Consider the following 12,403-nt stretch of genomic DNA (forward strand, 5'->3'; position numbering starts at 1 on the left):
CCACGCCCTTCACAACTTGGCGCTACAACGGGGAGAGGAGCTGACTGAGAAGGAGATGGAGGACATCGATGGGGATGAGGGTGAGGAGGTCCTTGAAGGCGAGGATGACGGGGATGAGGCTGTTGCACTGGCTAGATGAGACAGGTGCACTTGGGAAGCCCTCATAGCTGCTAGATTTGTGGAGGATGATGACGACATGCAGAGAGGAGACACCATAGATCCTCACATTGCATCTGTGAATGTTTGACTCCTGTCTGGCTGATGGCAGCATACATACCCTCCGTCATAAGGCTCCTGTATTGGAGACCCAGCAGATGCCCATAGTCCCTAAATTCCAGGAGGATGATGATGACATGCAGTGAGGACACTCCATAAATCCTCACATAGCTTATGTGAATGTCTGACTCCTGCCTGGCTGATGGCAGCTCGCTTGTGCTCTGTGAACGGGGTCATATCATGGAGATGCAGCAGGGAAACTATAACTTCTCCTGATCCTATGGCACCCTTTGTGATTTGAATCCAGCGCACCTCAAAGGTGCTGAGAGCAAACAGAGAGAATGACGGAACTCTGGAGTGAGATCGAGCTGCCCCCCATCCCTCTCATGTACACACTTTTGGAGGCCAACTATGGCATCTACAATAAAGTTCAGCCCATGCAGCAGTGCAGGACCAATGTCCTGGACCAAGGTCTCCATGGCAGCTGTGATCCTACCAAATGCATTGGCATGCTGGCGCTTTCACCTCAGTCTGAAGATGGACAGACTCCTCCTTCATACCTTGCAATCTGAGGTGTGCAGCAGACATATGTTCCTGAGCTTACCTTTACAGCTCCAGCAACTGAGGTCTGACTCAGACTCAACGGATTTCTGGTCCTCCAAGTGCTAGAAACCTGGAAAGTCCCTGCCACCGCCTGCTGTGGATCAGACAGTGCGATGTGCTCACCAGATTGTGACCCTGAGGCTACTCTAAAGCTTGGTCCCACCTTGGTGTGTGTCTCTGCATTGCTGGAGGGTGTCGGTGAGCGCTGTGACGGGTCTTCACTGAGGGTTTCAGCAGATTCTTCTTCTGAGGTGTCTTTGGTGCTTGAGCCGAGGACCTGGGTCGTGGACTCCCTCAGCTGTTTCCTATGAGCCGGGAACAAACCTGCTGCCATACGGGCTTCACCATAGAGAAGAGGACACAACTGAGCATGGCTGATATCCAGCTGCATCATAATTATTAAGGTGTCCCTTTAGTTGGCCACTTGCGCTGTCCTCAAACGCCACCCACCTGAAAAGACCCTCCCCCCATTTTGAGGATTTCACTTACTTACTAACTGTATGGTCATGGTCAGATTTGAGAAATGGTGTGTGTCACCTTCCAAACTTGGCCCACTACCTGCTACCCTGCCCTCACCACCCACCAACCCACACCCCCCATCACCCTTGACCCACCCAAAATCACCATTCCTCTTGCCTTTATCACCTTTGAACCCTTCCCCATTACTCTGGACCCTATCACGATTCACCTTCACATGCCTTTCCTCCCCTAAGAGTCAACACTTGTTACCATCCCCATGCCCACCCTGACCCTGCCCACTCCCATTATCCGAGTCACCTGTCTAGTTCCCCATCTTCACTTACCAAACTATCACCCTGCACCTGCCACCTTACCGCTTCCAACTCCTGCCTCTAACTGTGACTGTTCCCTTTTAACCTAACCAATGCCCCATGACATCTACATCTATAAGGCACAAGTAAGGATTGTGATGGAATACTCCCCACTTGCCTGGATGAGTGCAGCTCCCACAACAGTCAAGAAGCTTGACATCGTCCAAGATAAAGCAACTCGCTTGATTGGCACCACATCCACAAACATTCACTCCCTCCATCACTGACGCACAGTAGCAGCAGTGTGTACCATCTACAAGGTGCACTGCAGGAATTCACCAAGGCTCCTTTGACAGCACCTTCCAAACCGACAACCACTTCCATATAGAAAGACAAGGGCAGCAGATAGATGGGAACACCATCACCTGGAAGTTCCCCTCTAAGTCACTCACCATCCTGACTTGGAAATATATCGCCATTCCTTCACTGTCGCTGGGTCAAAATCCTGGAACTCCCTCCCTAACAGTACTGTGTGTGTACCTACACCACATGGACTGCAGTGGTTCAAGAAGGCAGCTCACCACCACCTTCTCAAGGGCAACGAGGGATGGGCAATAAATTCTGGCCCAGCCAACGAAGCCCACACCCCGTGAATGAATAAAGAAAACCACCCCAGGATCGCGCCATTTGTACCAGCGACCCTTCCCTCTAAGACACTCTCTCCCCGCCCCTTCCCCGCTCAGCCTCTCTCTCCTGTTCAGCCTTCACTCAACCCCACCCCTGTTGCAGCCTTCATCTGCCTCCTGTGTCCAGCCTTGACTCAGCTTTGCTACTGGCAATCAATATGAGTGACATTATGTGAGATCCCATAGAAGGCGAAAGCAGTATCTACTGGCCTCAAAGTCATGGAAGAAGTGAAGCTCACCAGGTACACGCCATTTATGTACAGACGTAAAACTGAACATTATAAATTTTCGCTGGTGGGGAACTTAATTTGGAGGTCGAACTTAATTCCAGCAAGGTGGCCTTTAATGAGCATGTTTGAGATGCTAATGCATGCAAGTAGGGTTCCCAACATTGTTCGCCAGGAAGCTCAACCCACTTTTAGCCCACCTTGAAAATCAGGAAAATAAAATTCCAACAGTTAATCCCGCCAACGGGAAACAGATATTTTGCCTCCCGCCAAGTTAAATGCCCACTTGCTGCTTGTGGAAGCGAAAGAATCTGCCCAATCTCTTCGGTGGAGGCCCATTATTAGAGCTGGAAAAATGGAGGATAATTGAGCTCATTAATAGAACTGAAAAAAAAAAAGGAGGAAGAAGAGAGATTATCAGTAGAATTCACAAATGGATTTCCTGGAAATGCAGAAAAATGGAAACTAGTAAATATGATCTTAATGGGGCAACTGAAAAGCAGTGAAATAACAAATATCATTGAAAATGCCCAAGTAAGCAAGAAAATACGAAGAAAAAAATACTGCAAACTGTTAATGGGGTTATTAGCACTGTAAGGTGCAAACCTGTCACCCACCACAATTGTTGCCCTTTTATATAACTAAGCACCAAAATGTATCACTTTACCAAAGAGCTGGGAGAGTCGCAATGTGCTGAGTTGCCTTTTCCTCAGCCGTCAAAATCAATTCTATGGCTTATAACTCCACCCTCATCAGAACCCCAGACAATAACTAATTAAATTTACTATAGATATCTGGCAATGTCCCATATCCTGTTTGAAACACAATTGAGAATGTAGTGTAGATTGTCTACAATTCAAGCCAACTCAAATTTGCCTGAGCCTGACTTAGGTCAAATGTAGCTATTTGGCTCAAACATTTACTTTTTGCTCAACTTATGAGTACATGACAATCAGAAAGAGCAAAGTTCAGGTCCATTCAATATTTCTAAATTTGAACACCCATGAAGCATTCTGAGTGCAAATTTGGTCTCATGGTACATGATTTCCTGACAGTTTACATTAGGGCTGGAATCTTGCGCTGTATGTGCCAGAATTTATAATGGCAAATGAGGCTCCTTGCTGAGAGTGCCAAGTCAGAAAATGATCTCTTAGAAGTGTTTATATAAATGATCATTTGAGATTACAGCAGGGGTTTCCAATATCCTGTATTAACTTTGTTGGGACTTTGACAGGAACTCTAGAGAAACAACATAAATGGTAAAAGAGTTTCCTTAATTGCCCTAAGATTTTTCTCTTCATTTTACATCTCTCCGGACATAGTAGGTGATTGGGGGATTAGGGATAATGATGTGTGGAAGTTAGACCATGCCAGGCGTGGTCAGGCTCAGTTTTACTGTTCATTTTGTACATCAGGAATTCAGGCTTGGGGATTATTACAACCAATTCATGGCTTGTATGATTTTCTATCCGTGGAATATCACACAGGCTGCAAACTGGACATCCTGACCTTTGTCTCCAAATTTCTGAGGTGTACTCCCATCACGTAATGCCACCCGCCCCTCGCTTTGAGGATACTAAATTTTCAAAACTAGTGCCAGGCTGAGTAGCACCTGGTCAACCTTGCCTAGAGGAGGTGCCTCTGTTTTCTTTCATTTCAATTGTCTTTTCTCCAAGCTCCTTTTCTCTCCTTTATATCTGGAGCATTGTTCTTCTGAAAATCCAAATGGATCATCAGCAGTTGAGTTTCCCTCTTACCTTACCTTCCACCCACCCAGAGTAATAATTAGAGTCAGGGATTTGCTGACAGTGGAAGAACACCATCTGTTTATCTCCTGACTCCTGATGGAAACAGGGACATAGGTATATTCGCTCATGCTACATACATACCACGCTAAACAAAATTCTAAATTAAAATATAAACTTCCTAGATATCATCATTTATTTTATTATTTTAAAACTGCATATTATTTATTTTAATTTGATCTGTTATGAAAAAATATATATTAATCATCTTTCTTATAATAAAACTGTCTTCCTCTTGTTCCTTGCTTTAAAAAGAGCCTAATATGCAAATTAGTACATAAGCGTGTCAACATTTTTCTTCCTTTGCTTTTCGTGGTTACCATGCCCCTCTCTGTAGATGACAACTTGCTGTGTACAGGTATAGGTCCCCTGCCACTTCACCCAAGTGGTCATTCTTCATTAGCGAGCTTGGGGAAATTAGTGTCAAACAAGAGAACAAGGAAAACTTGAATTCATACAGTGCCTTTCACAACCTCAGGGTGTCCCAAAGCACTTTTCATCCAATAAAGTATTTTTGAAGTGGAGGATACATGGTGGCCAATTTTGGCACAGCAAGTTTCCATAAACAGAAATATGATAATAACAGTTTGTTTCATTGACATTGGCTGAGGGGTAAATTTTGGCCAGGTCACTGGGGAAACTCCCCCACTCTTCAAAATAGCACAAAGGGATATTTTATGTCCATGTGAGAGAGAAAATGGAGCCTTGGTTTAACATCCCATCTGAAACACAGTGCAGCACTCACTCAACACGGCACTGGAGAGTCAGCCAGATCCTGAACTGATGACCTATTAACTCAAAGGCAAGAGTGTCACCAACTGAGTGACGGCTAGGTTATTTGATTACTGTTCATATTAGCCATGCCCAGCCAAGGGGGAAGAGATGGGAAAAGAAACTGGTTACAGGTGGGAATTCCCAAGGGAGGGTATTATGACTGAAAAATTAGCATTCAGTGAACAGAAACAGCATATAATAATTTTATTTCTCAATATTGCTATATATTTAAATAGCATTATTACAGAAATAATCTAAAACTGAAGAATATCACTGATTCCCTATTTATTCTAACTTTGTTCAAATTAGCTCCCCAGCTTATAAAGGTGGCTAAACATTAATGAGTCTGTCAGCTGAATCTTACCAACTTTGAGCATTTTCAAGCCTTGGGACCATATGCGTGCCCCAACCCCAATGGTGTCCTAGGCCTGCCTGGAGGGGGCGAATTAACAGGCCACCTCTGGGAGCTCTAACCAATTAGTGATGGCAGGTGGAGTGCCCAAAGCAGTGGGTGACCAGCAGCCCCACCTGGACGTGGACGCTGTCGATGTAGGTATGAGACGACGAGGGTGCCTTTAGATGGAAACACCCGCTGAAGACTTCAGAAAAAGTTAAAGTAAATGTGGCCATAGCTGGAAGGAGATCCCACCACTGGATGGCCTATAGCCGCGGCTGTGGCTCTCTGGCACCCCTGACTCTGAGGATAAAAATTAAAGGAGGCCTTGCTGGCCATTACATGCACATCTTCCAGGCTTGTGCTTCAACAAGGAGCTATCAGCCATTGCAAAGATTTTGGCGGCATCACCAACCTGCCGCCAATCAGGCACTTAATTGCCACTAATTGACTAGCCGCTGCCATTGGGGGTGGATGGCTGTTGTCAGTCTGAACCCACCCCCAACAAGGATTCTTGGAGGCAGGAATGTGCCAGGCCATTTACTGGACCTGCAACTTTCAAAAATTTACCTCCCTAATACCTCAAAACCCATCTCCGCACAGCTGATAAAGCTTCACCAGATGTGGTTCAATTCCTGTGTGAAAGTTGTTTTCCTTAATGATGCAACACTATCGTGGTATTGAAAAGAGCTGCTTGGATATAGATTGGTGATGTATAGAATAATGTACTAACACTAATTAAAATCAAATGCTTATAGCTATGGTCGGACAGTGGCTTTGTTACTGGACTGGTAAGCCATATTCATAATTCATATTCAATCATGAGAGCCTGAGTCTTTCAATTTAGTTAAATATAATTGGATTATAAAAAGTTTTGATCAGTATAAAAGTGACCACAAAGCTCTCAATGGACCCACTAGCTTATTAATATACCTTAGGGTTGGAGGCTTGCCATGTGACTCCAGCACCATATCAATGTGGTTGACTCCAAACAGCCCTCTGAAGTGGCCTTTTGGGTGCAGAAGAAAATCCACTAATACCATCTTTGGGCAATCAGAGAAGGGAAATAAATGCTGAACTTGTCACATCATGAAAATGAATTTTAAAAAATAAAGTACCAGCAACAATACTGCGTCACTCAAATGCTTCTCTTCACTTTGGAGAACCATGAGGGTGACAACAGTTTGACTCCATCTGAATAACTCGACTCCATTTAATCAATGGTCAAAACAGCTGCAACAATTCCCCAAATAATAGGGCTTTAGCTTAGGAAAGTAGGAAAAATTTTGAATAATTTGATGCTTGAGTTATGTTTTTCAGCTAAGTAATTTACAGGATGTTCGAGTTATAGAAAGATTTCTCTCTCTTTCATCACTAGTCTATATTTCACAGAAATTATTCTGAACACAGCACAGAAATCCAGTCTGCTTTGTGTAATGAGTGCAAATCTTTTCCAAATTCAGACATTCTGTTGTGCATCCACATGACAACATATCCTAGAAAATTATTTTTGGAACATGGAATTATATTTTTTAGAACGAATAAATGTTTCCAGAAATTTAACAGACTATTCCATTAATGTTTCATTTTAAATCAGTTGATTAAAGAAAAACAAAAATCTTTATCAAATAAAAGATTCCAGATTGGTGCATAGGCTACATTGTGGCACATTTGTCCTGAATTAGAAATCTTGGGAGCACTGAGAGAATAAAAACATAAGAAAAAGGGGCAGGAGTAGACCATACGAGTCCTTGAGCCTGCTCCAACATTCAATATGATCATGGCTGATCTTCTGCTTCAACTCCAGTTCCCTGCCCATTCCCCATACCCCTTGATTCCCCCAGATATCAAAAGTCTGCCTATCTCAGTGATGAATAAATTCACCGATGGAGCATCCACAACCCTTTGGTTTAGGTAATTCCAAGAATACACAACCCTCTATCTGAAAAAATTTCTTCTCACCTCAGTCCTAAATAATCAGCTCCTTAAATTGAGCCTCTAGCCCCATGTTCTAGATTTTGCAGCCAGTGGAAACAACATCTCAGTATCTACCCTGTCAAGTCATTTCAGAATCTTGAATGTTTCATTGGGTTTACCTCATTCTTCTAAATTCCAATTTATGCCCAATTTATTCAGCTGATCTTCCTAGGACAATTCTTGCATCCCAAGAACCAACTGAGTAAACCTTCATTGTACTGTCTCCAATGCAAATACGTTATTCCTTAGATATAGAGGCCAAAACTGTGCAGAGTACTCCAGCTGTGGTCTCACCAAAGCTGTGTACAATTCTAGCAAGACTGCCTTACACTTGAACTCCAATTCTCTTGCAATAAATGTCAACAAGCCATTTTCCTTCTTAATTGTTTGTTAACCTGCATGCTGACTTCCTGTGTTCTTGCATGAGTGCACCCAAGTCCCTCTGAACATTAACATTTAGAAGTTTTGCCGAAAAAAGAGACATGCTGTTGAAGCTTTTTATCTTTCACTCATTAGGACAGATTTGCAAGAATGCCAATTATAAAGAGAACAACAATTTATATTGCATGAGAAAAGAGTGCTGATTATTTCACAAGTGGACTCTGAGTGGTGGAGGTGTTGGCATGGAGAATGCACCAGGAAACCAAGGGGGAGGTGATGGCATAGTGATTTTGACATTGGACTAGTAATCCAGAGTTGCAGAGTAATGCTCTGGGGAGCTAGGTTCAAACCCCGCCATGATAGATGGTGGAATTTGACTTCAATAAAAATCTGGAATTAAAAGTCTAATGATGACCGTGAAAGTGCTGTTGATTGTTGTAAAAACCCATCTGGTTCATTAATGTCATAATGGGAAAGAAGAAAGAAGTCTGCCGTCCTTACCTGGTCTGGACTCCAGACCCACAGCAATGTGGTTGACTCTTAAAATGCTCTCTGAGTTGTGTCTCAAAGTCTCAAAAAAGGAACAAAACCAGACAGACCACCCAGAAGCAACCAAGGCACCGGAAATGACAATGGCAAACTCCACTCTGTCCTCCTTACTAACATCCGGGGGCTAGTGCCAAAAATGGGAGAGCTGTCTCACAGACTAGCCAAGCAACAGCCTGACATTTTATTTTAATTCATTCATGGGATGTGGGGGTCACTGGCTGGACCAGCATTTATTGCCCATCCCTAGTTGCCCTTGAGAAGGTGGTGGTGAGCTGCCTTCTTGAACCACTGCAGTCCATGTGGTGTGGGTACACCCACAGTGCTGTTAGGAAAGGAGTTCCAGGATTTTGACTCAGTGACAGTGGAGGAACGGCGATATATTTCCAATTCAGGATGGTGAGTGACTTGGAGAGGATGTTCCCATCTATCTGCTGCCCTTGTCCTTCCAGATGATAGTGGTTGTGGGTTTGGAAGATGCTGTTGAAGGAGCCTTGGTGAATTCCTGCAGTACATTTTGTAGATGGTACACACTGCTGCTACTGTGCATCGGTGGTGGAGGGAGTGAATTTTTGTGGGTGTGGTGCCAATCAAGCGGGCTGCTTTGTCCTGGACGGTGTCAAGCTTCTTGAGTGTTGTGGGAGCTGCACTCATCCAGGCAAGTGGGGAGTATTCCATCACTCTCCTGACTTGTGCCTTGTAGATGGTGGACAGGCTTTGGGGACTCAGGAGGTGGGTTACTTGTCGCACGATTCCTAGCCTCTGACCTGCTCTTGTAGCCACAGTATTTAAATAGCTAGTCCAGTTCAGTTTCTGGTCAATGGTAACCCTCAGGATGTTGATAGTGGAGGATTTAGTGATGGTAATGCCATTGAACATCAAGGGGTGATGGTTGGATTCTCCCTTGTTGGAGGTGGTCATTGCCTGACACTAGTGTGGCACGAATGTTACTTGCCACTTGTCAGTCCAAACCTGGCTATTGTCCAGATCTTGCTGCATTTGGACATAGACTGCTTCAGTATCTGAGAAGTCGCGAATGGTGCTGAACATTGTGCAATCATCCGCGATCATCCCCACTTCTGACCTTATGAAGGAAGGAAGGTCATTGATGAAGCAGCTGAAGATGGTTGGGCCTAGGACACTACCCTGAGGAACTCCTGCAGTGATGTCCTGGAGCTGAGTTGACTGACCTCCAACAATCTTCCTTTGTGCTAGGTATGACTCCAACCAGTGGAGAGTTTTCCCCTGATTCCCATTGATTCCAATTTTGCTAGGGCTCCTTGATGCCACACTCTGTCAATGCAGCCTTGATGTCAAGGGCAGTCACTCTCACCTCACCTCGGGAGTTCAGCTCTTTTGTCCATGTTTGAACCAAGGCTGTAATTGGTCAGGAGCTGAGTGGCCCTGAGTGGCCCAAACTGGGCATCAGTAAGCAGGTTATGGCTAAGCAAGTGCCACCTGATAGCACTCTTGATGGCCCCTTCCATTACTTTACTGTTGATGGAGAGTAGACTGATGGGGTGGTAATTGGCTGGGTTGTATTTGTCCTGCTTCTTGTGGACAGGACATACCTGGGGAATTTTCCACACAGCCGGGTTGATTCTAATGTTGTAGCTGTACTGGGACAGCTTGGCTAGGGGCGCAGCAAGTTCTGCAGCACAAGTCTTCAGTACTATTGCTGGAATGTTGTCAGGCCCCATAACCCTTGCAGTATCCAGTGCCTTCAAGCGTTTCTTGATAACACGTGGAGTTAACCACGTGGACTGGCATCTTCAGGATGCTGAGAGCCTCCAGAGGAGGCTGAGATGGATCATTCACTCGGCGCTTCTGGCTGAATATTGTAGCAAATGCTTCAGCCTTATCTTTTGCACTGCTGTGCTGGCCTCACCCATCATTGAGGATGGGGATATTTGTGGAGTCTCCTCATCCAGTGAGTTGTTTAATTGTCCACCATTATTCACAACTGGGTGTGGCAGGACTGCAGAGCATGGTTGTGGGATTGCTTAGCCCTGTCTATCATTTGCAGCTTATGCTGTTTGGCATGCAAGCAGTCTTGTGTTATAGCTTTACCAGGTTGACACCTCATTTTTAGCTATGCCTGGTGCTGCTCCTGGCATGCCCTTCTGCACTCTTCATTGAATCAGGTTTGATCCCCTGGCTTGATGGTAATGGTAGAATGGGGGATATGCCGGGCCATGAGGTTACAGATTGTGTTCGAGTACAATTCTGCTGCTGCTGATGGCCCACAACACCTCATGGATGCCCAGTCTTGAGCTGCTAGATCTGTTCGAAATCTATCCTATTTGGCACGGTGGTAGTGCCACACAACACAATGGAGGGTATCCTCAATGTGAAGGCAGAACTTCATCTCCACAATGACTGTGTGGTGGTCACTCCCACCGATACTGTCATGGACAGATGTATCTGTGACAGGAAGGTTGGTGAGGATGAGGTCAAGTATGTGTTTATCTCTTGTTCCTTCACCACCTGCCCCAGACCCAGTCTAGCAGCTTTGTCATTTAGGACTCGGCTAGTAGTGGTACTACTGAGCCACTCTTGGTGATGGACATTGAAGTTCCCTACCCAGAGTACATTCTGCACCTTTGCCACCCTCAGTGTTTTCTGTAAGTGGTGTTCAACATGATTCATCAGCTGAGGGAGGGCAGTACGTGGTAATCAGCAGGAGGTTTCCTTGCCCATGTTTGACCTGATGCCATGAGACTTCATGGGGTCTGGAGTCGATGTTGAGGAAATCCAGGGCAACTCCCTACCGACTGTGTACCATTGTGCTGCCACCTCTGCTGGGTCTGCCCTGCCAGTGGGAGAGGCCATGCCCAGGGATGGTGATAGTGGTGTCTGGGGCATTATCTGTAAGGTTTGATTCCATGAGGATGACTATGTTAGGCTGTTGCTTGACTAGTCTGTGAGACAGCTCTCCCAAGCACTAGCCCCCAGATGATAGTAAGGAGGGCTTTGCAGGGTCAACAGGGGAAATTGCCGTTGTCATTTCCGGTGCCTATGTCAATGCCAGGTGGTCCATCCAGTTTCACTTCCTTTTTGTGACACGGTTTGTTACAACTGAATGGCTTGCTAGGCCATTTGAGAGGGCATGTAAGAGTCAACCACATTGCTGTGGGTCTGGAGTCACATGTAGGCCAGACAAGTTAAGGACAACAGATTTGCTTCCCTAAAGGAAGAGCATTAGTGAACCAGATGGGTTTTTTTACAACAATGGTCATCATTAGACTTTTAACTCCAGATTTTTATTGTTTGCACACCATCTGCCACGGCAGGATTTGAACCCGGGTCCCCAAAGCATAACCCCGGGTCTCTGGATTATTAGTCCAGCGACAATACCACTACGCCATTGCCTCCCCCCTAGTCATCTTCACAGAATCATACCTCACAGATAATGTCCCAGACACCACCATTACCACCCCTGGGTATGTCCTGTCCCACCGACAGGACAAACTCTGCAGAGGTGGCATCACAGTGGTATACTGTAGGGAGTTGCCCTGGGAATCCTCAACATCAGCTCTGGGCCCCATGAAGTCTCATGGCATCAGGTCAAACATGGGCAAGGAAACCTCCTGCTGATTACCACGTACCACCTCCCCTCAGCTGATGAACCAGTGCTCCTCCATGTTGAACATCACTTGGAGAAAGCAATAAGGGTGGCAAAGGCACAGAATGTACTCTGGGTGGGAGACTTCCATGTGCATCACCAAGAGTGGCTTGGTAGCACCACTACTGACCGAGCTGGCCAAGTCCTAAAGGACATAACTGCTAGACTGGGTCTGCGGCAGATGATGAGGGAACCAACAAGAGAGAAAAACATACTTGACCTCATCCTCACCAACCTGCCTGCCACAGATGAATCTGTCCATGACAGTATCGGTAGGAGTGACCACCACACAGTCATTGTGGAGACAAAGTCCTGCTTTCACATTGAGAATACCCTCCATCGTGGTGTGTGGCACTACCACCGTGCTAAATGGGATAGATTTTGAACAGATCTAGCAAC

Source organism: Cetorhinus maximus, chromosome 1 (genome assembly GCF_964194155.1).
Source record: "Cetorhinus maximus chromosome 1, sCetMax3.hap1.1, whole genome shotgun sequence".
Classification (NCBI taxonomy): domain Eukaryota; kingdom Metazoa; phylum Chordata; class Chondrichthyes; order Lamniformes; family Cetorhinidae; genus Cetorhinus; species Cetorhinus maximus.